This window comes from Octopus bimaculoides, chromosome 1 (genome assembly GCF_046866305.1).
Source record: "Octopus bimaculoides isolate indiv1 chromosome 1, ASM4686630v1, whole genome shotgun sequence".
NCBI lineage: Eukaryota > Metazoa > Mollusca > Cephalopoda > Octopoda > Octopodidae > Octopus > Octopus bimaculoides.
In genome coordinates, this window is record NC_142928.1 from 98,083,876 (window position 1) to 98,111,375 (window position 27,500).

Below are 27,500 nucleotides of genomic sequence, written 5' to 3' on the forward strand. Positions count from 1 at the left end.
GTGTTCGCATCAGGCTGGGGTTCATGTTTGTCAAGGAGCTTAATTGACATTTTTCTAATTATAATTTAATATCATTAATGAAATTCAAAAAAGTACACCTACACACCCTCATACACACATGCACTCGCACGTTCAATTCGCATGCGATTCTTGAAATAGTAGTGCGCAGCTCACATGCGTACAAATGAAAATACACTGCACACACATGCACGCTTACAATCATGTACGCACACACGTATCACTGCACGTGCATACACACACGAATTTGTATGTATGTATGTATCTATATTCATACATATGTATGTGATTGTGTATACAAACACACACACACACACACACACACACACACACACACATATATATATATATATACATGTATACACACGTGTATACACGCATACGTGTGGGTGGTGGGTGTTGAAAAATTCCTGGCTTTAAGGATATCGCCTAAGGCCTGACTGTAGGCCAAACCTTCCAAATTCTTTGTAAGGATTTAGAAAAACTGAAGGACCACTGCAGTAAGTGTGTGAATCTGAGAGGAAATATGTCGAATAAAATCATAATTGACCCGTCTTTAATTTCTTTTACCCAAAGCCAGGAATTTTTCAGCACCATCTCGTATATATGATATGATAAAGGCAGCGGTGTTATTAGAAAACGACAACTATTGTCCCTACAAATCTACAAAGAAGCACATATTTGGTAAAATAGCAACCAAATAACAATCTACTACTTCAAATTAAAGGAAGAATACATTAGACACACTACATCTTTAATAAAAGACGGTATCGTTGCAGCTACAATATATTTGTCACGAGTTAGCTTCACTATGGTTTATCTTGGGTACTTAATTTAACGTCCAGTTCAACATCATCATCTGTATTTAATGGAGTTCACACTGTAACAAACATTCGGCATAGATCTCGAATGAATATAATTTCCTTGCTTCCTCTCACGATTTGGGGAAGTCCTAGAAATTACCATGAGCGCTGTTTTCGTCTTCTAATTAAACCATTAAAACAATATCAAGAATATCATTAAACACAAGGGAATGAAAACTGCATCAAGAACAACAGCAATATGAGTCAACAAGGGAGCTTCTATGTTAACCCCCTACTAGTGGAAATAGCAGCCAAATCTAAAAGAAGAAAAGGCCAAGATCCTAAATTCAATTTCCCCTAAACAATAGGTGCAAATCAATAAACCTTACTAGAATGAGCTGGGTTTAATTAGCAAGACTATAGTCAGCACAATAAAACTGCACTACCACTGTTATTGAGTGACTAAATAATGTAGAAAAAAGGATTCTGCAAATTCACCCGAGTTGGTAGTTATGTACTGTCATCGAAAAATTTTAACTGGAAAAATACAGAATTATCGGAGTTATGGGCATTGAAAGTGTACATGCATCAAGAAAATGCAATAATAAGATTTAGCAGTTGAAAATTGTGATTAGTGAAATGCAGAATTAGGTCCGCTGAATCTGGAGTCAAAAATTTATGTACTGTCATTGGAAACTTTTAACTGGAAAAATGCAGAATTATCGGAGTTATGGGCATTGAAAGTGTACATGCATCAACAAAATTCAATAATAAGGTTTAGCATTTGAAAACTGTGATTAGTGAAATGCAGAATTAGGTCCGCTGATCGTGAGAATCAAATATTGATCGCTTCGCTAAAAACTAACAACTGTAAGTGCAGGTGCTATGGGTTATTCCCCTTGGGTGTTTAAAAAATTAGTTATATGAGATAGATATAAAGATAATACTTCCAGGGGTAGTATTATCGAATTTTTCAACAATCTAAGTATGTCACGAGGTTTCCAGACATGAATTCCACTCACGTGTGAAGTTTCAACAAAATCAATGAAACGATGTAGGAGTTAGCTGACAACGCCACAAACAAACACACACTGATTTTCCACATATTTAGTAGATATATATATACACTTCTAATATAAGGATAACATTTTTTCAAAAGCAAATTTTATCAGAGGCCAGTATATTAAAATACCTTTTAGGGTGAAAATTATAAACTATTATAAATAAGGGCAAAAGAAACAAAATTTCTATGCAATATGCTGAAAAATAGACTTTAGATCGTCTAACCGCATACAATATTTTTCACTATAAATACACAGACAGGAAAGCAAGCGTACATAATTTTTTAAAAATTCCGTTATCCCCGAATCGGACCGATTTCTGGATTAATCCAAAAGGATTCTTCCTTCGTCAGCGAAGAACACGATAAGAATAAATGGAATACTTACATATACCCGCGGAAAAAGCAGATGGAAAGTCATGAGTACATTTAAGTAGCCCAAATATATCCAAACAGAAATTCTGCAACAAGCCTCAACACACGTGAGTTTCCTGACCGACTGCACGTGTGTTGATGCTTGCTACAGAATCTTTGTTTGGATATATTTGAGGAACTTAAATGTACTCATAACTTTGCCTCTGCTTTTTCCATGGCTTTATGTAAGTATTCCATTTATTTTTATCGTGTTTCTTGCTGATGAAGGAAGAATCCTTTTGGGTTAATCGAAAAATCGGTCCGATTCGGGCATAACGGAATTTTAAAATTTCTGTTAGCTTGATTTCCTCGTTTCAACACGCTGTATATTTAGACGATCTAAAGTCTATTTTTCAACATACTGGCATAGAAAATATTTTTCTTTTGCCCTTATATATATATATATATATATATATATATGTGTGTGTGTGTGTGTGTGTGTGTGTGTGTGTGTGTGTGTGTGTGTGTGTGTGTGTGTGTGTGTGCGTGTGTAAATATATGTGACAATTATTCGGTTACAGATAAATTCCTCTATTTATAGAATATCGAGGTCTCTTTCATTCTTTTGTTGTCTTACCATTTCTATCAATATATGTATATATATATATATATATATATATATATATATATATATATATATATATATATATATATATATATATATATATATATATATATATATATATATATATATATATATATATATATATATAATAAAGGAGTTACGACGAAAAACGTATATATTTAAATGAACATATTTATCTTCTTCAATTTATATTTCAGTATAAAGAATTCATTAAGATACTTAATAAATCAAAATTCTTTTACACATCTTCAGGAAAAATAAATATAACACCAGAAAACTACATTCGGTTTAAAAATACAAACCGTTCATGGCGAAAAAATTGTGAAATTTTTTCGCCATGAACGGCGAATATTGCTTTATATATATGATTCACTTCTTTAAAAACGTTTCTCTAAGTCAACTCCCGGTATAATTCAACATGGGGCATCTCCAAAAATATGGGCGTTCTTTCGCTTGAACATGCACACTTCGTTAATTTCCGTAAAATTTATTTATTTACCTTTTGCGCGCCGTGTTCAGCTCTATGTATTTGCAGTCAGTCACATATGCACACGTGTGTTTTTGTATGTACGTTTGTATATATCTATATATGTGTGTGTGTGAGAGAGTGAGAGAGAGTGAGTGAAGGGGTGTGTTGTCATGTATACGTACATACATAAGTACATAAGCATGCATCTTTTTTGTGTGTATGTGTGCGTGTGTGTGTGAGAGATAGAGACAGAGAGGGAGCAAAACAGTAATGTCTAAGTGGTATTCACTTTCTCTTTCTCTCTCTCACGCACACACACACGCACATACATACAAAAACGATGTATGCTTATTTAATTATGCATGTACGTATATATGACAACACGCCCCTTTACTCGCTCTCTGTCGCTCTCCTCTCTCACACACGTCCATTTCATCTGATTTTTGATACTGTATGTTTGTGTATGTGTGTGTGTGTGTGTGAGTGCGTGCGTGCGTGCGTGCGTGCAGCGTTCCACAATCGTCATTTATTTCAATCACTTTTGCGAAGATATTCACGTAACCCATTTTTTCATTTAATCCCCATTTTAATTTTCAGAAAGGTTTCTTAAAACAATGTTCTTTCTCTCTACAAGAGGAGGTGGGGTAGATGTAGATGATCAGTATTCTACAGTGAAGCAAAGATGAGTACAGGTAACCAGAGTCAATGTTGAATTCTGCAACTCTGTTAACTCTTAAGTACGTTTGCAAATATATAAACAAAAGTTTAGATGCTGCAACAGACACTCTTATGCACAATGGCAGTCAGCAGATGAATAAGAATGATGAAGTTGCACAGCATGACAGAGGAAGATACATCAGTACCAATGAGGCTTTTTGGTGCATATTCAATTTTCCCATTCATAAGAGCCATCATTCATCTGAGTGTCCATCTAGAGGGTGGCCATTTAGAAAATGATGAGCATTGGGACGTTGCATTGACTGAAGCATCAGTATCAGATTCTTCAAGGAAACTCTAACCTTTTTGCAATTATACTGAACATGTGTCAACTTGGCAGTCCCCTACAGCTTTGGATGAAACACCGGGAGGACATGGCTGAGGACTTGAAGTATGCAGTTCAACAGGCAAACGCCGATATCAATATTTAGTTCTCTGAAACAAATTTTAATCAACCACTGATTGAAATTGAAGATCAAGTTTTTGGCCATGGGAGGCAAAAATTTGCAAGAGTATAGCTCTGGACTGCCAAGAACAAACCGTCAAATTAGTGATTTAACTTCAAGAGAGATAGTAAGAGAGACATATTATGACATCACAGATTTGGCTGCATTTGTGAATGAACATGAACCAAAAATTCTTTCAGAAAAACGCTGTGCATATGATAAAATTACTTCGTCAGAGAAAATAGCGAAGGGATTTTCTTTCTTGATGCTCCTGGTGGTACAGGTAAAACATTTGTAATAACATTGTTTCTCTCCGGTTGCTGTAGTATTGTCCGATTTTGCTGCCACCATTCTCCCAGGAGAACGAACAGCTCATTCTGCTTCTAAATTACCGCTAAACCTGGTCACAAATGACAGTCCAATGAGCAAAGTTTCAGGTTCAGCAGAAGTGCTGTGCCAATGCCACTTGATCATTTGGGGTGAATGCACCATGTCACATAGAGGTACAATAGAAGCTGTTGATAAGACCTTACAAGACATAAGAGGCAACAATAAATCTATGGGTGGAGTTACATTAGTTTTATCAGGAGACTTCAGACATGCATTACCGATCATTCCGAGACGAACAAGATTTGATGAAATAAAAGCATGCATTAAGTTTTCACACCCGTGGAATAAAATACAGAAATTCCCCTTCAATGGGGACAAATGTGCAGAACAGTTTTCAACCTGGCTTCTCCAATTAGGAAATGGAAAAGTACCATTTGATGGGAATGGTGATATCAATTTGGCTTATATTGCTATTATGGTGAATTCCCCACCTGAATTGAAGAACAGGGTATTTCCAGACTTAAATAATAATTATAATTCACATAAATGGTTGTGTGAAAGGGCAATTCTTGCTCCAAAAGATAAGACATGTATATATTGGTATCTATACGCAAAAATTTATCGGTATGTAAATGTATTTTTCGCTTATATATTGTCGATATATCTCTGCTTAGGGGTGTAAAGTAATCTTTATTATAGAGCAGGCAATCTTAAGATATAGGATTATCCGAAATTTTGTAAATCTGCTCATTACCTCGCATTCGACCTTAGGTTATAAATAGAGAACAAATTTAGAGTGGATTGTAGGTATTTGACATCTACTTCTAACGCATAAGCGCTGGCATTTCAGTGCCCTTAGTTATAATTATATCTTTATAATTATATACATAAAAATTAATTTCACCGATATGGTCGTTTTTTATACGCTAGCCACTGATATAATCATTTTAATGATTACATCCTCAATATATATATATATATAACAGAGAGAGATTCTGTACGTTTGTGTGTTTGTTCGTTTGTTTGTCTACCAAAACGAAAGTGAATGGTTCAAGGGAAGCTATTATGTATATCTATCTATCTATCTATCTATCTATCTATCTATCTATCTATCTATCTATCTATCTATCTATCTATCTATTATTATTATTATTATTATTATTATTATTGTTCAGTAGTTTTATTTTTATAACGTGCTTTCTCTTCACTACCGAGCGCAGCTATGTGTACCTTGGGTATGTGCTGTTGTTTGCTGTGATGCTCTTATGGTTACTGTATTGAAAGTGTTTTGCGTAGGATGTATGCAGTGCCCAGTAGTGCAATTTCTTGTATGTTATATATATTTGTAAGTCCTGGTGTTTTTGTTATGTATTTGTCTGAATATTTTTTTATTATACCTAAGGCACCTACTATGATAGGAATTGTTTCTGTTCTTAGATTCCACATTCGAGTTACCTCTATTTCCAGGTCTTTGTATTTTGAAAGTTTTTCCATTTCTTCTAGGGAAACGTTGTCATCTGCTGGTATTGATACATCAATTAGAAAGCATTTTTTTTCTTCATGATCTTTGACAACTATATCTGGTCTATTTTCCTTAATTTCTCTATCTGTGTGTTTTGGCATATCCCAGAGTATGGTTGCTTTCTCGTTTTCTGTGACCTTTTCTGGCGTGTGTTTATACCATCTTTTTTCAGTTGTTATTCCATAGTGTTGGCGTTATTATTATTATTATTATTATTATTATTATTATTATTATTATTATTATTATTATTATTATTATTATTATTATACATATATAACAGAGAGATTCTGTTAGTTTGTGTTTGTTCGTTTGTACAAAATTATGCAATGGTACAACACTAATTGTGCACAAACCTATAAGGAACTGCATTGAGGCAAATATTCACACTGGTTGTGGTAAAGGTAACACTGTCTTCGTTCCTTGCATACCAGTTATACCATCTAATGTTCCATTCCAGTTTAAGTCGTTACAGTTTCCTATCCCACTTTCTTTTGCCATGAGCATTAATAAAGCTTAGGACTAAACACTAAAAGTTGCTGGATTGCAACTTGAAGAACAAACAGAAGTTCGTATATGAAATCCATCTTTTTTGTACTTCAATTATTACATGTATTCCTCTTATATAATACACACATACAGGTCGAGCAAACCTTAATCTGTAGTCGTAATCTTATCCTGGTTCAGACTCGAAACTGAATCTTTCAATTCTCCTTGGGCATACGGCCTATTCAAATGTCAAAAGAAATCGTGACAAATGGGTCTTCCACTTCACCTGTGGCCTTCTTAGTGTCATCGCAATCAAGGGGATTCCGTAAAGCTCTCCTATATGATATACCCATTTTTGTAGCTTCTCGGGGCCCGAGAAACAGCAAAAGTAATTACCCGATCAATGACGGGTATTACTGCTAGTATATATATATATATATATATATATATATATATATATATATATATATATATATATATATGCGAGTAAAAATAAATACAAAAAGGGTGGTTTTTTTGTATGATTGTGTATAGAGGAATATATTATTTTGTTTAAGAGAGTTCCAACATATATATATATATATATATATATATATATATATATGCTTACATTTATGTATACCTAATAATATTAACTGCGAACGTCTCTTGGACTTATCTTGCTTTTGTTACACACAGATTCACACACACACACACACACACACACACACACACACACACACACACACACACACACACACACACACACACACACACGCACACACACATAGACTTTGAACAAATGCACAGGCCTATTTCAAAACACTTTGAAGCACAATAGTCGAATGTGTCAAACTGGTCTTTTTTCTTAACAATTTAAAACAAACGCTGAAGGAAAAGTACACGAGCAGTAGTAGCAGTAACAGTGGTGGTGCTGTTAGTAGTAGTAGCAGTAGTAATTATTGTTATAGCAGTAGTAGTAGTAATTTTGTAATAGTAATTCCCCTTTTTCTTCCTTTACATTATCATCTACTGCTGCTGCTGCTGCCTAACTACTACAACTACTACAACTACAACTACAACTACTACTACTACTACTACTACTACTACTACTACTACTACTACTACTACTACTACTACTACTCTTCGTCAGATCCGCCCACCACTTCCTTCTTTTATATTTCACTGTTTGAAAGCCATCAAAAAAGTATTTAAAAATTTTATAACACTTCCATTTAATAAGGTTTAAATTAATTAAAATGTTTTCATTTTTCCTTCTTTCAAAATTTACTTTGTATAATGATGTTGCTTGTTTGTTTGTTTGTTTGTTCGTTTGTTTCTCTCTTATTTTCTTCCATATCATTCCTTCTTTCTTTCCTCTTTCCTTTTCATAATTCTCTTGTTTTTTTTTTTGTTTTTTTTTTCAATTAAATTTTCAATTATTCTCTCCCCTTCCATCCCACATCAATCTTGCTATTATTTCCATTCGATGGAATTTGTCGGAATCGCCCAAAGCTAAAGAAGAGATACACACACACACACACACACACACACACACACATACACGCACGAAATGCGTTTCTGTCTCACTTCCTCTCTCGCTCTCTCTCTCTCTCTCTCTCTCTCTCTCTCGCTCTCTCTCTCTCTCTCTCTCTCTCGCTCTCTCTCTCTCTCGCTCTCTCTTTCTTCTCTCAAACAGGATAGCAATTTTTTTTTTGTCATAATTTTCACTTGAAGTCAGATTGTCAAAGTTGTAATAATATAAATATATTGAGAAACAAAATCAAAGAAAAAAAAAACTCCAACAAAAATCACCACCACCATCACCATCACCACCGTCGTCGTCATCATCATCATCATCATCATCATCATCATCATCATCATCATCATCATCATCATCATCATCATCACCATCATCATCGTCATCATCATGGACAACAATAGTAGAAATATCATCAATGGCGATTGAAGAAGAAAACAATATATATGTATATATACAATAACAAAATGCACAACATCAACCAGTACCAAAACCACAATATTTGCGATAATAGAAAACGCAACAACAACAACAGTAGCAATAACTTAACTGAGTGAACTTCCTGCGAGGGCCAATGTTGATAATAAACATCGCCTAAGATACATGATAAACACTAGCATTGTTTGTTGTCGATAGCTTTCAACAATTGTTTACTTCGGGTCATCATTTATTGATCCGTTGATTAAAAACACTTCTTTTTTTTTTTTATCGCTGCTTATTTTATTTTATTTTATTTTATGATTTAATGTATTCTGTGGTGTTTCATATCTCTGCTCATGTATGTATGCATGCATGCATGTATGTATGCATATGTATGTATGTATGTATGTATGTATGTATGTATGTATGTATGTATGTATGTGTGTATGTATGTATGTATGTATGGATGGATGTATGTATGCATGTATGTATGTATACATGTATGTATGTATGTTTGTATGTATAAACGTATGTATGTATTTATAAACAATTTTCGTGATTGATAATAAATTCTCATATATTCCATCTTCCGTCTTTCATTTGCCATATATATATATATATATATATATATACATACACCTATATATGTATATATATATATATATATATATATATATATATATATATATATATATATATATATATATATATATATATATATATATATATATACATACATATATAGATGTATGTATAAATACACACATATATGTATATATAAATATATATACTTTTATTTTTTTCAGTCATCTGACTGCGGCCATGCTGGAGTCCTTTAGTCGAACAAATCGACCCCAGGACTTATTCTTTGTAAGCCTAGTACTTATTCTATTGGTCTCTTTTTGCCGACCGTTAGGTTACGGGGACATAAACACACCAACATCGGTTGTTAGGCGATGGTGGTGGGGACAAACACAGACACACAAACATATACATATATGTACGATTGGGTCTTCTTTTAGTTTCCCTCTACCAAATCCACTCACAAGGTTTTGGTCGGCCCGAGGCTATAGTAGAAGACACTTGCCCAAGGTGACACACAGTGGGACTGAACCCGGAAACATGTGGTTGGGAAGCAAGCTTCTTACCACACAGTCATGTCTGTGATGGAAACGTTTTGATGTAGGTGTGTGTGGTGATGTAGTACACTCTTTGTTTGGTCTCATTCAAAGCAAAAATATGATTTATCAATTTAGACAATGAATTCAAGCTGATAGCTGTAGTAACTGTACCTGTTGACCTGTCTGCTTCAGACTTCATTGAAGATACTCATGCCTTGAATGAGATCAAACCAAAGAATGTACTACCCCTCCTTGACTTCTGCAGATTGAATAGCAAATTAGGTCCAACATCACTACGCACACCTCCAGCCCCATATAACTGCCATTCCATCCTCTCTTTCCATAACCTTCCTCTCCTCCCCACCAAATACACAGAAATACCCACATAACTCAATCAACCTTCTCACTAGTCAAAAGGGATAAAGAACCCTCGGTTAAGCACCCATTAATGCTATACCACCTGAAGAAATGACTCCATGAAGATGATCAACCCAATGCCTATGGATACTATGGACTACACTATAATCATCCACGGAATATGGACTGTTATCTTAAGAGACATGTAATTTGTGGAAACTCGCTTAGCGAAGCATTAAAATATTTATAAATTCCATCCAAGGATTATTGTTATTATTACTATGTATGTATGTATGTACATGTGTGTATATATATATATATATATATATACATATATATATCAATTTAAATAATAAGGGTGAAAAATTGAATATTAATTTGATTAATATCAATTTAAAACCAGTGGTCTAGCATATTGAAAAATCTGAAGATTCAGAAAAATTATATTACATACATATAAGAGGGATGATCACTAAGTGGACATCCATTATGCTAGAAGAAGACCACCTATGGTCTGATCACTAAGAAAAGATTGTTCTCAAGAAAATTCAGCAAACGCCAGAATGTATAATGTTTGCTGAATTTTATTGAGAACAATCTCTTCTTAGTGGTTATACATTCAAATTATTTATTAATTGTTATAATGTGAATATTTGATATTTAGTAGACGTGCCCTTTCCAATTCTCATTTCAGAGACCCTAACTGATCAGATGACGAATATTTTCTTGCGGAATTTCTTGCCAAGTTTCATGCAATAATCTCAAAAGATCTGGGTTTGTAGACGCTTTCTTGTTTTTTTTTTATGAAGTGTCCTGTTCATTATGTCCTAGAAGTATCCAATAGGGTTCATATCTGGTGATTGGCTTGGCCAAGAAAGCTTTTTAATGCCGTTCTCATCTAACAAATCTTGGGTCATTTTAGCCGTGTAACAAGGAGCCCCATCTTCCATAAATAAATAGTCCTCTTTAATTATTTCACCACTGGAGAAGATTGGAAGGAGTCTTTTCCGCAATATGGACACATATTTATCTGAGTTTATGTTTCCCTCATACTTTACCAGCTGTGATCAACCATTGCTCCAAATTGCTCTCGAGACCATCACAGAATAGCTGCCTTATTTCATTGTTGGCTGCAATCTTTTCACATCAAATTCTTGATCACAGAGTCTAACCACTGTTAGGAAGTACAAATCTGGACACATCAGAGAATATGGCAGTGTCCCAAAATGCTAGTGGCTTCTCCATCATCTCACTGGCCCAATCTTTTCTTCACTTGATGGTCGAAGAAGTGACTTCCTTCTTGCTGCTCTGCCATAGTAGCCAGGTTTGTGGAGATATCTGACAGCTGTTCTGTGACTGACATCAACTTGCTCTGCTATGTCAGAGGCGTTGCAACAAGGATTATCCTCCACAATTCTCTTGGCAAAGAGAAGGGTCCTGTCAGATGGCACTAGTTGATCTGGACGAGGCGATGTGGACTCCTTCCCTTCTCTGTAGAAAGCGAGATCCTAAGGTTTTCTGAGATTTTACGCTATGTCCACCTTCAGAATGACCTACAATACGGCATCTTTGAAATTCAGACAGTTCCAAGGCTTCTTTTGTACATGGCATGATTAAACTGTCACATATAGAACCTGAAACATAAAAATGTCAATAAAAAATATCAACTAGAATAAACATAGAACGATGTTTTATGGGGTGTCGATTTACTTCCGTTATGTATGCGTATATATAGTTAGAAGTTAATACATAAGACAAAGTTCACTATTTACTTTTTAAAAAATGTTAGTGATTTCGAAATCTGATTTTTCAACGATGCCGATGTCAAGCTGTATCGTCCTTTGAAACAAACAAATACTACTTGGACAAATATTCTTTTCTACTCTAGGCACAAGGCCCGAAATTTTTGGGGAGGGAGCCAGTCGATTAGATCGACCCGGAAAGGATGAAAGGCAAAGTCGACCAAGGTATCTTGTCTAAAACTAACAATTCCTTCAGTCCACCACCATGGACTGATTCTTTTATTGACCCTGAAGGTAATGTTGACCTTGATGGGATTTGAACACAGATGGCAGAGAGCCAAAGTGTTTTACTCTGTGCTCTAAAATGCTTTAGATATGTAGTTGTTGAGGCCCACAGCCTCAACAACTTCGTTCCCAAACCACCTTCATTATATTTATTGAATAAACTCTGTATATATATATATTTATATTTATATATATACGGGGTGGGATATTTGAAGAGCATACTAATTAAAAAAATAATAATCTGTTACGAAATTCAGATATCATATTGGCGGTGGCAGGGCGAGGCGTAGGCATGGCTGTAAGGTTTTATATATATATATATATATATATATATATATATATATATATATATATACGAACGGCTTCTTTCAGTTTCCGCCAACCAAATCTACTTACAAGTCTTTGGTCGGCCCGAGGCTATAGTAGAAGATACTTGCTCAAGGTGCTACGCAGTGAGTCTGAACCCGGAACCATGTGGTTGGGATGCAAGCTTCTTAGGGGTTTTACACAGTTTCTGTGTTCCAAATTAGTTCACAAGGCTCGCGACTATAGTAGAAGAGACTGCCACGCAGTGGAACTGAACCCGAAACTACGCTTCTTAACCTCACAGCCATGCCTACGCCTTGCCCTGCTACCGCCAATATGATATCTGAATTTCGTAACAGATTATTATTTTTTAAATTAGTATGCTCTTCAAATATCCCACCCCGCATATATATAAATATATATATACAAAGTTTATTCAATAAATATAATGAAGGTGGTTTGGGAACGAAGTTTTTAGTTTTCTTCTATAGTTTGTTATGCAAAATGTAAACCAAACTCTAACTGCTGTTCTTGTTCTGACAGGCATTGGTGTCAAAACACAGAATAACATAAATTGTTTTCCCGTTTTCATCTCCCAGAAATTATGTGTTTAAGGAGAAAGGGGTGAGACATAAATAATTGAATTTTCATAAAATATTAGAAAATTATTCTATCTCTGTTGAAACTTTTCCTTACCCATTCATACTTGCTTCCTTTCCGTATGACACGATCCAACCTCAGATGTTATTATGAGCAGAATTGAACCTGTTTCCCACGAATCTAAAGTCCGGAACTTTAACAAACAGACCATGTTTACATCAATAATATAAACACGTATTTTTCGATAGTTTTTACTCTTTGTTTTCTAGTCGCTAGCCATTTATCGAGAATGATTGGAATTTCACATTTTCCAGACACTTTATTTTCCAATCTCTCTCACACTTATTCACCTACCCGGACCTCACCGAAAAGCTCTACTACTTGACAATGTGACAACGCACTGGTCTTTTCACTTAAAATAATATTTAAAAATACAAGAAAAAGTTTAAAAAATCGATTAGCCAGGTCAAGGTGATAATAGTTTATCGAAAAATGTTTCGGTATCTTTCACGGTTTCGGTAAAATTATGTATTAAATCGAAGATGGCTGAATAGAAGTGGCAATTCTTTAGTGAAAGTGGGCAGATTTGGCGGCTGAATAAATCTATGATCGTTTCGTGCGGTTTTATCTGGTGCCATTTCTATAGCTGCCGTTGGACGGAGAAAGAGAGGAAAGGTGAGGATTGAACTGATGATGTAGTTAGCGCTATATGCTTTGAGATGTATCATCTGACATAACACATTGCTTGGAATTTCATTGAATTACAATGACAGTGCCACCTCGTGGCCAACATACATACATACACACATACACACATGCATACATACATACATACATACATACAAACATACTTTAAAATATACATGTACACACTTATAAGTACACGTATACAAAGAAATATCCTTTGTGAACACTCACATACAAACACACACACACATGCATTCACACACACGCACATACACACACACATCAGATATACAGTCATACAGTTACCGCTTATATACCCATATGCAGAGATTCAAACAGGCATACATACACATATGCATACACACGCATACACACATGCGCAATCACTTTCACGCGTATATACAGCACAAACATTTAGAATACTAGATCAACACAAATATACACATTCATGCATGCAAACACTCATAAACAGATACACACATATTTATGTAAATGCATCGTTCACACCATTGTAAACTTATATATGCACACACACACACACACACATACACACACACACACATGTTTAAACAATCACACACGCACACATACATACATCTCTCTCACCATCACACATTCGCACATGCAATAATTCTTAAAACATAGTTCCACATATACCACATATACAGAGACTAACACGCACATATACATACATGCATACATACATACATACATACATACCTACATACATACACAAACACATACATATATACATATAAACACGTACATGCATACGTGCATGCATGCATATATTTATACATACATGCAAACAAATACATACATACGTACATTTATATATACATACATACTTACAAACATACACACAAACATTTGTATACATACATTTATACATAAAATCGTGCATACAAGCATACATACCCCCTCCCCCAGACATCCACGCACATTCTCACGCGTCCACTCTCTCCCCACCTTTCCAAACACGCACATATATGTAGATATGTCTAATTTCGTTAGAATTCGTTTTCTGATCTTTGATTGAAATCTTAAGTCATTGCGATACATTTGAAGTCGTAATACTGCTTATAACTAGTGGTGGTGGTGGTGGAGTTGTAATGTTGGGGGCGTTGTGGTGGTGGTGGTGGAGTTGTAATGTTGGGGGCGTTGTGGTGGTGGTGGTGGTGGAGTTGTAATGTTGGGGGCGTTGTGGTGGTGGTGGTGGAGTTGTAATGTTGGGGGCGTTGTGGTGGTGGTGGTGGAGTTGTAATGTTGGGGGCGTTGTGGTGGTGGTGGTGGAGTTGTAATGTTGGGGGCGTTGTGGTGGAGGTGGTGGTGGTGTTGTAATGTTGGGGGCGTTGTGGTGGTGGTGGTGGAGTTGTAATGTTGGGGGCGTTGTGGTGGTGGTGGTGGAGTTGTAATGTTGGGGGCGTTGTGGTGGTGGTGGTGGAGTTGTAATGTTGGGGGCGTTGTGGTGGTGGTGGTGGAGTTGTAATGTTGGGGGCGTTGTGGTGGTGGTGGTGGAGTTGTAATGTTGGGGGCGTTGTGGTGGTGGTGGTGGAGTTGTAATGTTGGGGGCGTTGTGGTGGTGGTGGTGGAGTTGTAATGTTGGGGGCGTTGTAATGTTGGGGGCGTTGTGGTGGTGGTGGTGGAGTTGTAATGTTGGGGGCGTTGTGGTGGTGGTGGTGGAGGAGTTGTAATGTTGGGGGCGTTGTGGTGGTGGTGGTGGTGTTGTAATGTTGGGGGCGTTGTGGTGGTGGTGGTGGTGGCGTTTTGATAGCAGTGGCGTTGTCTGTCGAAATTAATGGGAGCATGGTGTTGCTAATAGTAGCTGTGGTGATGATGATCATTGTAATAGTAGTTGTAATAGTGGTAGTAGTAGTAGTAGCAGCAACATCAGTAGCAGTAGTAGTAGTACTAGTAGTAGTTGCAGTGGTAGTTGCAGTGGTCGTCGTCGTTGTTATGGTCGTCGATGTCGTAGTAATGGTAGTAGTAATAGTGCTAGTAGTCGTGGTAGTAGTAGTAGTAGTAGTAGTAGTAGTAGTAGTAGTAGTAGTAGTAGTAGTAGTAGTAGTAATGAAATTATTATTATTATTATTATTATTATTATTATTATTAGTAGTAGTAGTAGTAGTAGTAGGGAAGTAATAGTGATAATAGTAGGGATTGTTGTTGTAGTTTTCTTTAGCCCCAGGTCAGCTCTGATAGAGCAGACCTCCGACCAGAAGCAGAGCCGTCATAAGGCATGGGTTTAAGACATTGGTCAGTGATCCGAGCTCCTCATTGGTCTAAGGGCCCAATTCAAATCTGTATATGCCTGTATTTTGCTGTCAACAAATAAACACATTGGTTTGTCCTGGGACCCTGTGGTGCTGCAAAGAGAGTCCTGATCATACACATACCGACCGTGACTATTCTGCTTTATTCGTATGTGCATGGGAACCAAGAACCACATTATTCCATTTATCCCTTCTCCAAAACAATGAAAATGTGATTTGAGGAAGTTTTGACTGCTATTTCAAGCAGGTCACGCCGGGAGGGCAGGTTAAAGCACACTCGCAAATGGTATATGTTGCCTTCTGACACAGCATGACCAAATGTCTCAGAACGTCGTTTGTCAATCGCAAGGTCCGGGTTTGATCCTACTAGGTGGCTTGTTGGGCTAGGGCTTTTTTCCTTTTCCCTTTTCACCATAGCCTAGGTTAAGCCCAACCCGTGTGAATGGTATCAAGTTGACGGAAACTATGTAAAACCTTGTCAGATGGATTATACATACATTTCAAAACTCCAGCCTTGACAAACACACTGTGTCACGCTGTTTCAGTGTACATCAGTCACATAGACGCCAGTTCAATGAGCATGAAAATCAGTTAGCTGAGAAAACGTTTTATCGTCGAAACTGACGGAGACCCATTTACTGCTACTAACCAGTCCATGGGTTTTCGTGATTGATGATAGTAACGGTAGAGATATGATAGCGTTAATATGGCTTACAGCAGCAACTGCAGTAGTAGTAGTAGTAGTAGTAGTAGTAGTAGTAGTAGTAGTAGTAGTAGTAGTAGTAGCCGCAGCAGTAGTACAGTAGTAGTAGCAGTAGTATAGTTAGGGTGGTGGTGGTTGTGGTGTGGTGGTAGTTACAAGCAGTGGCGGTGTAGTGGTATTATAGTGTGATACGAGTGTTGGGGAGTGGTTGATGCAAATAGTAGTTAAGATAGTACGCTAGTTATTTTGTTGTGATAATAGTCGTGATATTTCAGCTGTAGTGCTTGTTGTGCTACCACCACCACCACTACTACTACTACTACTACTACTAATACTACTACTACTACTACTACTAATAGTAGTAGTAGTAGTAGTAGTACTACTACTACTACTACTACTACTACTACTACTACTACTACTATTACTAATAGTAGTAGTAGTAGTAGTTGTTGTAGTAGTAGTGATATTGGTTTAGATAAAGAATGCCAGTGCTGATGGTGTGACAGTTGACCATATAAAGATTTAGCGGTGGCGTTGGAAGTGGTGTTATTGGTGGTATTGTTAATGGTGATAGTTGAGATAGCAGTGGTGGTGTTGGCAGTGGTTGTGTTGGCAGTGGTGGTAGAGATGGTGTTAGCTGAATAAATATTTGGTGGTGGCGGTAGGTTTTGCCTTAGAGAAATTTAGTGTGGGTGGTGGCAGTAACGGTGGGAGAGCTAACCTCATAGAGGTTCAGTAGTGGTGATAGTGAGAGGGTTAGCCATATAGAAATTTAATGATGGTTGCAGGGTTAGCCATAAAGGGATTTAATGGTTTTGATAGCAATAATTGATGTGATAATATAACGGTTTTAATTGCCGTGTTGGTAGTGGCGATAGTGGTTGTGGCGTTGCTGGTTGTGGCATTGCTGGTTGAGGTCGAGATGGCTGAGATGGTGGTGAGAGTGACCAGTGTTTGTAATGGCAGCGACAGTTTTTCTTTCATTCTATTACTTGTTTCAGTCATTAGACTGCGGCTATACTGGGGGCACTGCCTTGAATTTTTAGTAGAATGAATCGATCCCAGTACTTATCTTTAAGCCTGGTACTTATTCTACCGGCCTTTTTTGCCAAACCACTAAGTTAAGGGGACAAACACAAACACGAAGACACACACACACACACACACACACACACACACACACAGAGGCAGACAGACAGACAGACACACACACACACACACACACACACACACACACACACATATATAGGAGTGGCTGTGTGGTAAGTAGCTTGCTTACTAACCACATGGTTCCGGGTTCATTTCCACTGCGTGGCATCTTCGGCAAGTGTCTTCTACTATAGCCTCGGGCCAACCAAAGCCTTGTGAGTGGATTTGGTAGACGCAAACTGAAAGAAGCCTGTCGTATATATGTATATATATATATATATATATATATATATATATATATATATATATATATATATATATATATATGTATGTGTGGGTATATGTTTGTGTGTCTGTGTTTGTTCCCCCAACATCGCTTGACAACCGATGCTGGTGTGCTTATGTCCTCGTAACTTAGCGGTTCGGCAAAAGAGACCGATAGAATAAGTACTAGGCATCCAAAGAATAAGTCCTGGGGTCGATTTGCTCGACTCAAGGCGGTGCTCCAGCATGGTTGCAGTCAAGTGCCTGAAACAAGTAAAAGAGTAAAAGAGTAAAAGAGTATATATTAATAGTAATGGTAAGACAACAAAAGAATGAAAAAGACCTCGATATTATGTAAATAGAGGAATTTATTTGTTATATAATATGTGAAAATTACTCGGTTGCCATAATAAAACTCCGAGTTTCGGATGTCGGGAGGGAAACCTGCATCGGCATCTCTTCATTTATCGAGACAATTAAAATATGCTATGAAAATGAGCGTTAAACAAAGGGAAATTACTGTGTAAATGACCGTTATTAAGACATTCCAATAGCTCTTTTGTCTTAATAACGGTCATTTACATAGTAATTTCCCTTTGTTCAACAGTCATTTTCATAGCATATTTTAATTGTCTCGATAAAAGAAGTGATGCCGGTGCAGGTTTCCGCCCCGACATCCGAAACTCGGAGTTTTATTATGGCAACCGAATAATTGTCGCATATTATATTACAAATATATATATATATATATATATATATATATATATATATATATATATATATATATATATATATATATATATATATATAGGCGCAGGAATGACTGTGTGGTAAGTAGCTTGCTTACCAACCACATAGTTCCAGGTTCAGTCCCACTGCGTGGCACCTTGGGCATGTGTCTTCTACTATAGCATCGGGCCGACCGAAGCCTTGTGAGTGGATTTGGTAGACGGAAACTGAAAGAAGCACGTCGTATATATATATATATATATATATATATATATATATATATATATATATATATATATATATATATATATATATATGGCAGGAGTGGCAACAAAAGAAAGAAAGAAACCTCGATATTATGAAAATAGAGGAATGTATCTGTAAAAATATGTGACGCTTATTCAGTAGCCATGATAAAACTCCGAGTTTCCGATGCCCGGGCGGTGTTCCGTTCCGGTCATTTCTTCAGTTATCCAACTACCGGAGATTCTATTTGAAAAACCGTTATTCGGGTAGAATATCCGGTAGTTGGATAACTGAAGAGATTACCGGAACGGAACACCGCCCGGGCATCGGAAACTCGGAGGTTTATTATGGCTACTGAATAAGTGTCACATATTTTTACAGATATATATATATATACATATATATAAATATATATATATATATATATATATATATATATATATATATATATATATATATGTATATATATATATATGTATGTATGTGTGTGCATGCTTGTTAATCTGTATTTCCTCACCATCGCCGATGTTGGTGTGTTCAAGTCTCCGTAACTTAGCAAGTCGGCAAAAGAGACCGATAGAATAAGTACTAGGCTTACAATAAATAAGTCCTGGTGTCGATTTGTTCGACTAAAGGCGATGCTTTAGCATGGCCGCAGTCAAATGACTGAAACAAATAAAAGAATAAAAGAATATATATATATATATAGTATTTGACAAGTTCTAGAGAGGAACGAAAGCGTTAATAATAATGAAGAAATAAAAGGATTTTTTTCCAAAATTCTGACGACTTCTTTCTCAATATTCAATTCTGTACATCACACCTAACACTCTATGCACACACACTCACACACACACACACACACACACTCACACACACACACACACACACACACACACACACACACACACACACACACACGATGAGCTTCTTTCAGTTGCCGTCTACCAGATCCATTCACGGTGAGATTAAGTAGAAATTGATTAACTAGATCAGGTATGGGCGACCATTTTCGAGAAGCGGGTCCCATGAATAATGACTTATCATCAGGCGAGTTGAAAACTGAAAATAATTTTTACGTTAGGCGTGCCACTCAGACAGTCCGGCGGTCCACAGGTTGTTCACGATTGATTTAGATGGCATTTCTTTCTTTTACTTTATTTATTTTACTTGTTTCAGTCATTTGACTGCGGCTATGCTGGAGCACCATCCTAGAGTGTTTTAGTCGAACAAATCGATACCAGGACTTATTTTAAAGCCTAGTACTTATTCCGTCGGTTTCTTTTGTCAAACCGCTAAGTTACGGGGGCGTAAACACACCAACACCAGTTGTCAGGTGGTGGTGGGAGGACAAACATAGACACAAAGATACACACACACGACGGGCTTCTTTCAGCTTCCGTCTACCAAATCCACTCACAAATCTCGAGGCTGTAGAAGACACTTTCCCAAGGTGCCACGCTGTGGGACTGAACTCGGAACCATGTGGTTGGGAAGTAAGCTTCTTATTTCTTTATTGCCCACAGGGGGCGAAACATAGAGGGGACAAACAAGGACAGACAAAGAGATTAAGGCGATTACATCGACCCCAGTGTGTAACTGGTACTTAATTTATCGACCCCGAAAGGATGAAAGGCAAAGTCGACCTCGGCAGAATTTGACCTTAGAACGTAACGGCAGACGAAATACCGCTAAGCATTTCGCCCGGCGTGCTAACGTTTCTGCCAGCTCACCGCTGGCTTCTTACCACACAGCCACACCTGTAGTCTAAAATTTAACCATGCAGTGGTTTAGTGTTGTTTCGTTGGTGATATGACAATAGTGATAATAGTAGCTTAGTGGTTTATTGTTAACGACGAATAGAAAGACGATTAACGGAGCAGTAAAGAGACGCACTATCATTTCATGTAAAGCAAGCAAACTGCAGACGACGAGTAAATTAAATTCTCCAATTACACACAGCGCATAGTTTAAAGTTTTAGCCGCTAATCGATAGAGTCGGCACATAGAACTGTAAGATTCCTGAATGTCAGCATCGTTTAACAATATGATTAATTCAGTTTAACATGGACTTTGCTAAATCTTATTCACTTCTATATGGATTTATTAACTCTGGCAATCACTTCTCTTTAATTTTTTATTATCGTTATTTATCTGATTTTTATTTATTTATTTCCTCCTTTCTAATCCTTCGAAGCCATATGTGTGAATTATTACCATTATTATTATTATTATTACCATTATTATTATTATTATTATTATTATCATCATCATCATCATCATCATCTTCATCATTATCAGCGTTATTATTATTATTATTATTATTATTATTATTATTATTATTATTATTATTATTATTATTATTATTATTATCATCATCCTCATCATCATTATCATCAGCGTTATTATTATTATTATTATTATTATTATTGTTGTTGTTGTTGTTGTTGTTGTTGTTGTTGTTATTATTATTATTATTATTATAACTAGCAGGATCCATAGAAATTCTACATTTTTATAAATGTTTTTTTCTTTATATTATTATTTTGATAACATTATTTATGTTAAAGATTTTTATGACAATGAGCTTAGACAATGGACTGCAATTATTGAAGAATTACGAGTCAGATAACTTATCATATTCAGAACATTTTATTAAACATTATGCATAACTTCAGCGGAAGTATATTTAATCAAAAATATTCGAAAACCGATCAGCTAATAAAATTTTGTTATTTTGGTGTTTACCTTAGGATTTTATTGTACAAAATATTTAGCCGAGAACCTCAAAGTTTACAATGTTTTTGTTAAGTCTTTCCTTGCAATTTCCCTTTTTTTTTCTTTTTGCCTGTATGTTCTGTATATCCGATGATTTTTTGAATTCTGGAGTTTCCTGATTGAACGATAGCTGCGAGGAAGTTGTTCTTACTTGATTGAAAGTAAGGCCTACTTGCACTTTTTTTTTATAGTCAAGTCAGATAACGTTGTGGAAATTGGATCATTTTTTAATTTTAAATGGTTAATTTGTATCACTTGGTACCGTCCTAATTCGTCATTCCTACACAATTTTCCCCACCGACTTCGTTTCCTCATAACTTTTAGAAAAATACATTTTTTAAAATAAAATTTTCTACAAAAACGCTTCAGATAATGTAGATTTCGATTATATATTTTTTACCGAAGGTGGAGTGAGGAGTTTCGGAAAATTCATACGAGTCGGCTTTGTTTCCTCATATCCGGAATATATCGGTATTTAATATGAATGTATGGAATATGTCGGTATTGAATATGAAAAAGAAAATTGATAGATTCGTACATAAACATACTGACACACGTCACGATTTTTTTGAAATTTCAAGTTTCATTTTGTAGATATAGGTGATGCGTGTCATTATGCATGTATACGAGCCCACCAATTTTTTCACATTAAAGTCCGATGTAATCGTAATTTACACACTCTGATAAGTATTTGTACAAAATTTCATAAAAAAATTACCCATGTTCTGAAAGTTATGAGAAAACAAAGCTAACTCATGTGAATTCTCCAAAACTTCTCACTTCACCATCGAAAAAATATTTCACCACAACTTCCGATATAATCGAAATCTACTTCGGTGGAATTTAAACTCAGAACGTAAAGACAAACGAAATAGCACTAAGTATTTTGCCCGACGACTTAAAGATTCTACCAGTCACCGCCTTTCGTCGCCCCAATAATACATGCAATAATCCTTTCTACTATAGGCACAAGGCCTAAAATGTGGGGGAGGGAACTAGTTGATTACATCGACCCAGTGTTTCACTGGTACCTAATTTATCGATTGCGAAAGGATGAAAAGCAAAGACGACCTCGGAGGAATTTGAACTCAGAACGTAAAGACGGATGAAATACCGCCAAGCATTTTGCCCGGTGTGCTAACACTTCCCGTGGCCCTAATTATATATGGAATAATAACTACTATTTAATAAAAGTCATTAAGTATTACCGTATTTTGTAGTAGAACTACCTCCATGTCACTGATACCACTTCACATTGATAGAATATTATCGGTCAGACCTTGAGCAATCTTTTTGGTTTAATACTAATAATTCTGAGCAATTGATGGAGCTTTATAATTCCTTTTACAAACCGCATTATGAATCGTATTGAGGACTTTTGCTATGTGTATAAACCTTTAGTTGCGACACATATCGCAATACCAATCGGATTCTTTTTGTGTGATGTGGAGCGTTCGAAACAATTTAAATGAGGTGCGGCTTTTTCGCCTACCGCCACAAAAGAAATTCTGTTTGAAATGTAAATATACCGATGAATCTTAAAATGTGTCTTTTACTAATTTAAAGGATCTTAGGTCTATGACGAAAATTCGTTAATAATACATAATATTATATATAAAAAAAGAGAGGTATAATAAATATGCGAATAATACAATATATGTGAGCATTAATATCTATTGGAATAAAATTATGTTTATATGTATGTAAGCATTCACTACCAAAAAGTGCTTACAAACCATTTGATGGATTCTGTGGTTACATTCTAAATTATCCGTATGAATGTACGCACAAACAAAATCACAAATTAAACTTCAGTGAGAGTGAATGTGACAACATAAAGAAGTCTAAAAAATTATTAAAAAATAACAGTCAAAACCACTGATAAAGGAGATGAAGTAGTTCTGAAGGATAAAGAATACTACAAAAATCTTGAGTTATCTATGTTAGAAGACAATATATCCAATAAAACTACAATCAATAAAAATAGGATATCAAAAAAAGGTAAACTGAAGAGGATTGACCGACAAAGTATACCACTCTATTACAAAATTTTAAATGTAAATCTTGGTTTTTCAATGGCATGTCAAAAATTCACAAAAATGAAAACATACGTGGATTATGTAAAGCAACTACGGGTATTTACATTAATGTTTTCTCGCCAAATAATCTGAAATTCAGACCAGTAATAGCTGGTCCAGCGTGTGAAACTCACCGTCTGGATAACTTTTTAGACATTCTTCTCAAATCATTTCTCAAACATATGATAGACGATTTATATATGCTGAATTACCTTTTAAATACAGTCATGAAAAAAATTCTGTTTGTATCTTTCGACGTAGTGAATCTTTATAAAAATATCCCCCATAACTTAAAATTGAAATCACTTCATTGTGGTTGGATAGTTATGCAGCTGAACTACCATAACGCATAGAAAAAGAATTAACCATAGAAGGACTAAAACTCATTCTAGAGAATAACTATCTTATGCTTAATGACTACTTTTACTGATAAAAATTCGGGGCCACAATGGGGACAAAAGCAGCCCCATCCGTTGCAAATTTGGGTTGTCAAACGATTACTCTGTACCAGAAAATTACTGTAAAAACTTGAAGACTCTTTCTTACTCCCATTCATGCTACTGAGGGAGAGGGAAAAAACTCTCTCACCACATCTACGACTTCAATCATTTTAACCACTACTATTACAGCTGTTGCTTAAACTGTCGTTGCTGCTATTATTGCGTCTACTTGTGAGGCTGATACAGCAACTACTTCTGCGATTACTACCATTGCTGTTACTATCACTGCCACTACCCCTGTACAACCTCTCCCATCATTACGAACCACTACTTATTATCAATATTGTCAGAAAGAACAATCGACTGCTGTCACTGGTACTAATACTATTATGACCTACCAATCATTAAAAGGAGACTAACGACCTTTACCATGTGAATTTTGTAAGAAAACATCTGAACTTTCAAAACTGCTATCATAAAACAATAATTTAATTCAATTTATTTTCTCTTTTCTTATTGGAAGACTAAATAGTCTTAAACAATTCTGACTGGTAGCATATTCTGATGAGTGTGTATGTATTTTACTCCTTTCATTCATGATAAAGTTGTCAAAGCATTTTCTCCTTTTTTTTTAAATATATATGTATGTGTGTACGTGTGCGTGTGTGCGTGTGCGTGTGCGTGTATGCATATATACATACATATATATATATATATATATATATATATATATATATATATATATATATATATATATAAACATAATACGTACACATTACACATATGTATATACACATACTACTTATATATTTCATGTTTATATATAATACAAATATATAAGATATACATTATATAAAATACATGCATATATATATATAAATAATGCAAATTTATAAAATATACATACAAGCACACACACGCGCGAGCACATACACACATATAATACGAATATATAAAATATATATACATATATAAAATACATACGTACATGTATATGTGTATATATATATATATATATAATACACATATTTATAATACACATATCTATACATGCGCACATATATATGTAAGTGTCTATACGTACACATGTATACAATTGATTACATCTTGTACTCTGATGATCTGGGGATCAGTTATTGTTGGACTTTAGATAAAACATCTTGCAAGTCATAAGTAACCTTTGAAATAAAAATAACTTACCAGCATCCAAACTCGTGGACTCCATTCTTTAATTTGCAAACATCTTAGCCGTATAACTAAACAAATCCCCACCAGCACCAGCACCAGCACCAGCACCACCACCACTACTACTACTACTACTACTACTACTACTACTACTACTACTACTACTACTACTAAGTAGCCATCATCGAGACTAGAATTTCTGATTTGTGAGTTCCCCGCTCACAACTGGGGCCAAGAAACCAGATTTCTTTGGGCGTTTGGAGTGTTTCCTGGGAACATCCTGCGCCTTAGTCCCTGAGGGAGATTAAAATAGTTTCTTGGATGCACAATTGACTGTGTGTTGCTACCTGATAGAAAACGGATGATGCAAAAGCCTCACAAATCTACTTAGAGGTTTCCAATTATCTGACAGGCAACGACTGGATTTCCCGAATGTGTCAATGTAGATATGGACTAACCGCACCGAGTAATTCAGATCGTATTTAGATAGAGTATTCTACAGACCAGTAGATAGGGATATCGTAGGTTGTCCACAATTCAAAATTGTCCTTTACACAGGCCACAAGTTTGTGATTTGTACTGTCGACCCAGATAGGGTCTGTAGGCAGGAACTCTGTTACTGGAAGCTGTACCTGTCGCTTCCAGCGCACCAAGCTTATAGGAACCGGTTTAGCAGAATAGTTAAGCAGTCGTTGACGGGGGCAACAGTCAATAACAAATTGTGTTACGCTTGGAAAATTGGGATTAAAGTAGAACCAATAAAATTTAGTAAGGAAATAACGATATAAAAAATAGACTAGAGGGAGATCTAGTCTGAAACATAAAGAGGAGAACTCAGAAAAGGCATCACAGTCAATGTGTTTGAGGTGAAATTGGTCTTTGGCCAATTCTTGAACTTCAAGGACGAAGGCTGCGTTGTTAGAGATAAGACGTGAGCTCTAAGAAACGAAAGAGCGAAAGACATCTACTGCATCCGAGTGGCAATGTAGCAACAAAGCCACTGTTCGATCTTTGATGGACCTTGATGTGTGTTTGTTACTCGGAACAGAGATGTAAATGGTTTTTCAGCAGCACTTCGATCGGGTCGGGTAGCGGGCCGGATCTTAAAATGAACTTCAGTGCCACGTCTCGCAGTGAGAGAAGCGTTATATTATGGAATGCTTATAGCAGCTGCAGAAATACGAATGCAATGATTGGCTACACGGTGAGCAAATCGCCTGGTTTGGATGATCTACTCTATCAGCTTTACTTTTACATGCCAGACTTGTTTGGAGACCTTTTAGTAAACGTTTACTGCAACTGGCAACGGAACAGGAGTATCCTCAGTTTTGCGAGTCGAGGAGGAGCGGAATTGCTGAGAAAGGAACCAAACAGGAAGGTTTACAATAATAATATTCGGTCTATGATTTAGAAGCTTTATCCAATGTATTAACGAAAAGGATGGCACATTTTTGCGCCATCCCGAATAGATCTATTCACGACAGCCTCCATTTCATGCGATACATCATAGAGAGGATGGGTAAAGAAGCTGGCATGGGACCCTCTTCAATTTAGATCAAAAGTATTCGATAGTGTTGACTACCAATATTTGGTTGTTGACTTTATCGAAGTTTTGTTCATGTCTTTCGTGGACCGATCGCTGCAATGTATAGCAAAATCTGCGCAATGGTTAGGATGAATAAGTACCAATAAGAGCCTTTCAGTTTCATGTGCTCGGTCCGTCAATGTTATCCAATCTCGTCTCTTCTGTATGTACTGATTGTAGAG

General features: G+C 36.1%; 1 long non-coding RNA gene across 1 annotated transcript in view; it reads left to right on the plus strand.

The window, feature by feature from the left end:
* The first annotated feature begins 4,698 nt into the window (after positions 1-4,698).
* The window catches only part of LOC149137638 (uncharacterized), a 45,329-nt gene continuing 22,527 nt past the window's right edge, over positions 4,699-27,500 (plus strand). The window contains exons 1-2 of the long non-coding RNA XR_016238806.1: positions 4,699-4,796; positions 10,963-11,042. This is a non-coding gene — a long non-coding RNA (uncharacterized LOC149137638). The remainder of the gene's footprint in view (positions 4,797-10,962; positions 11,043-27,500) is intronic.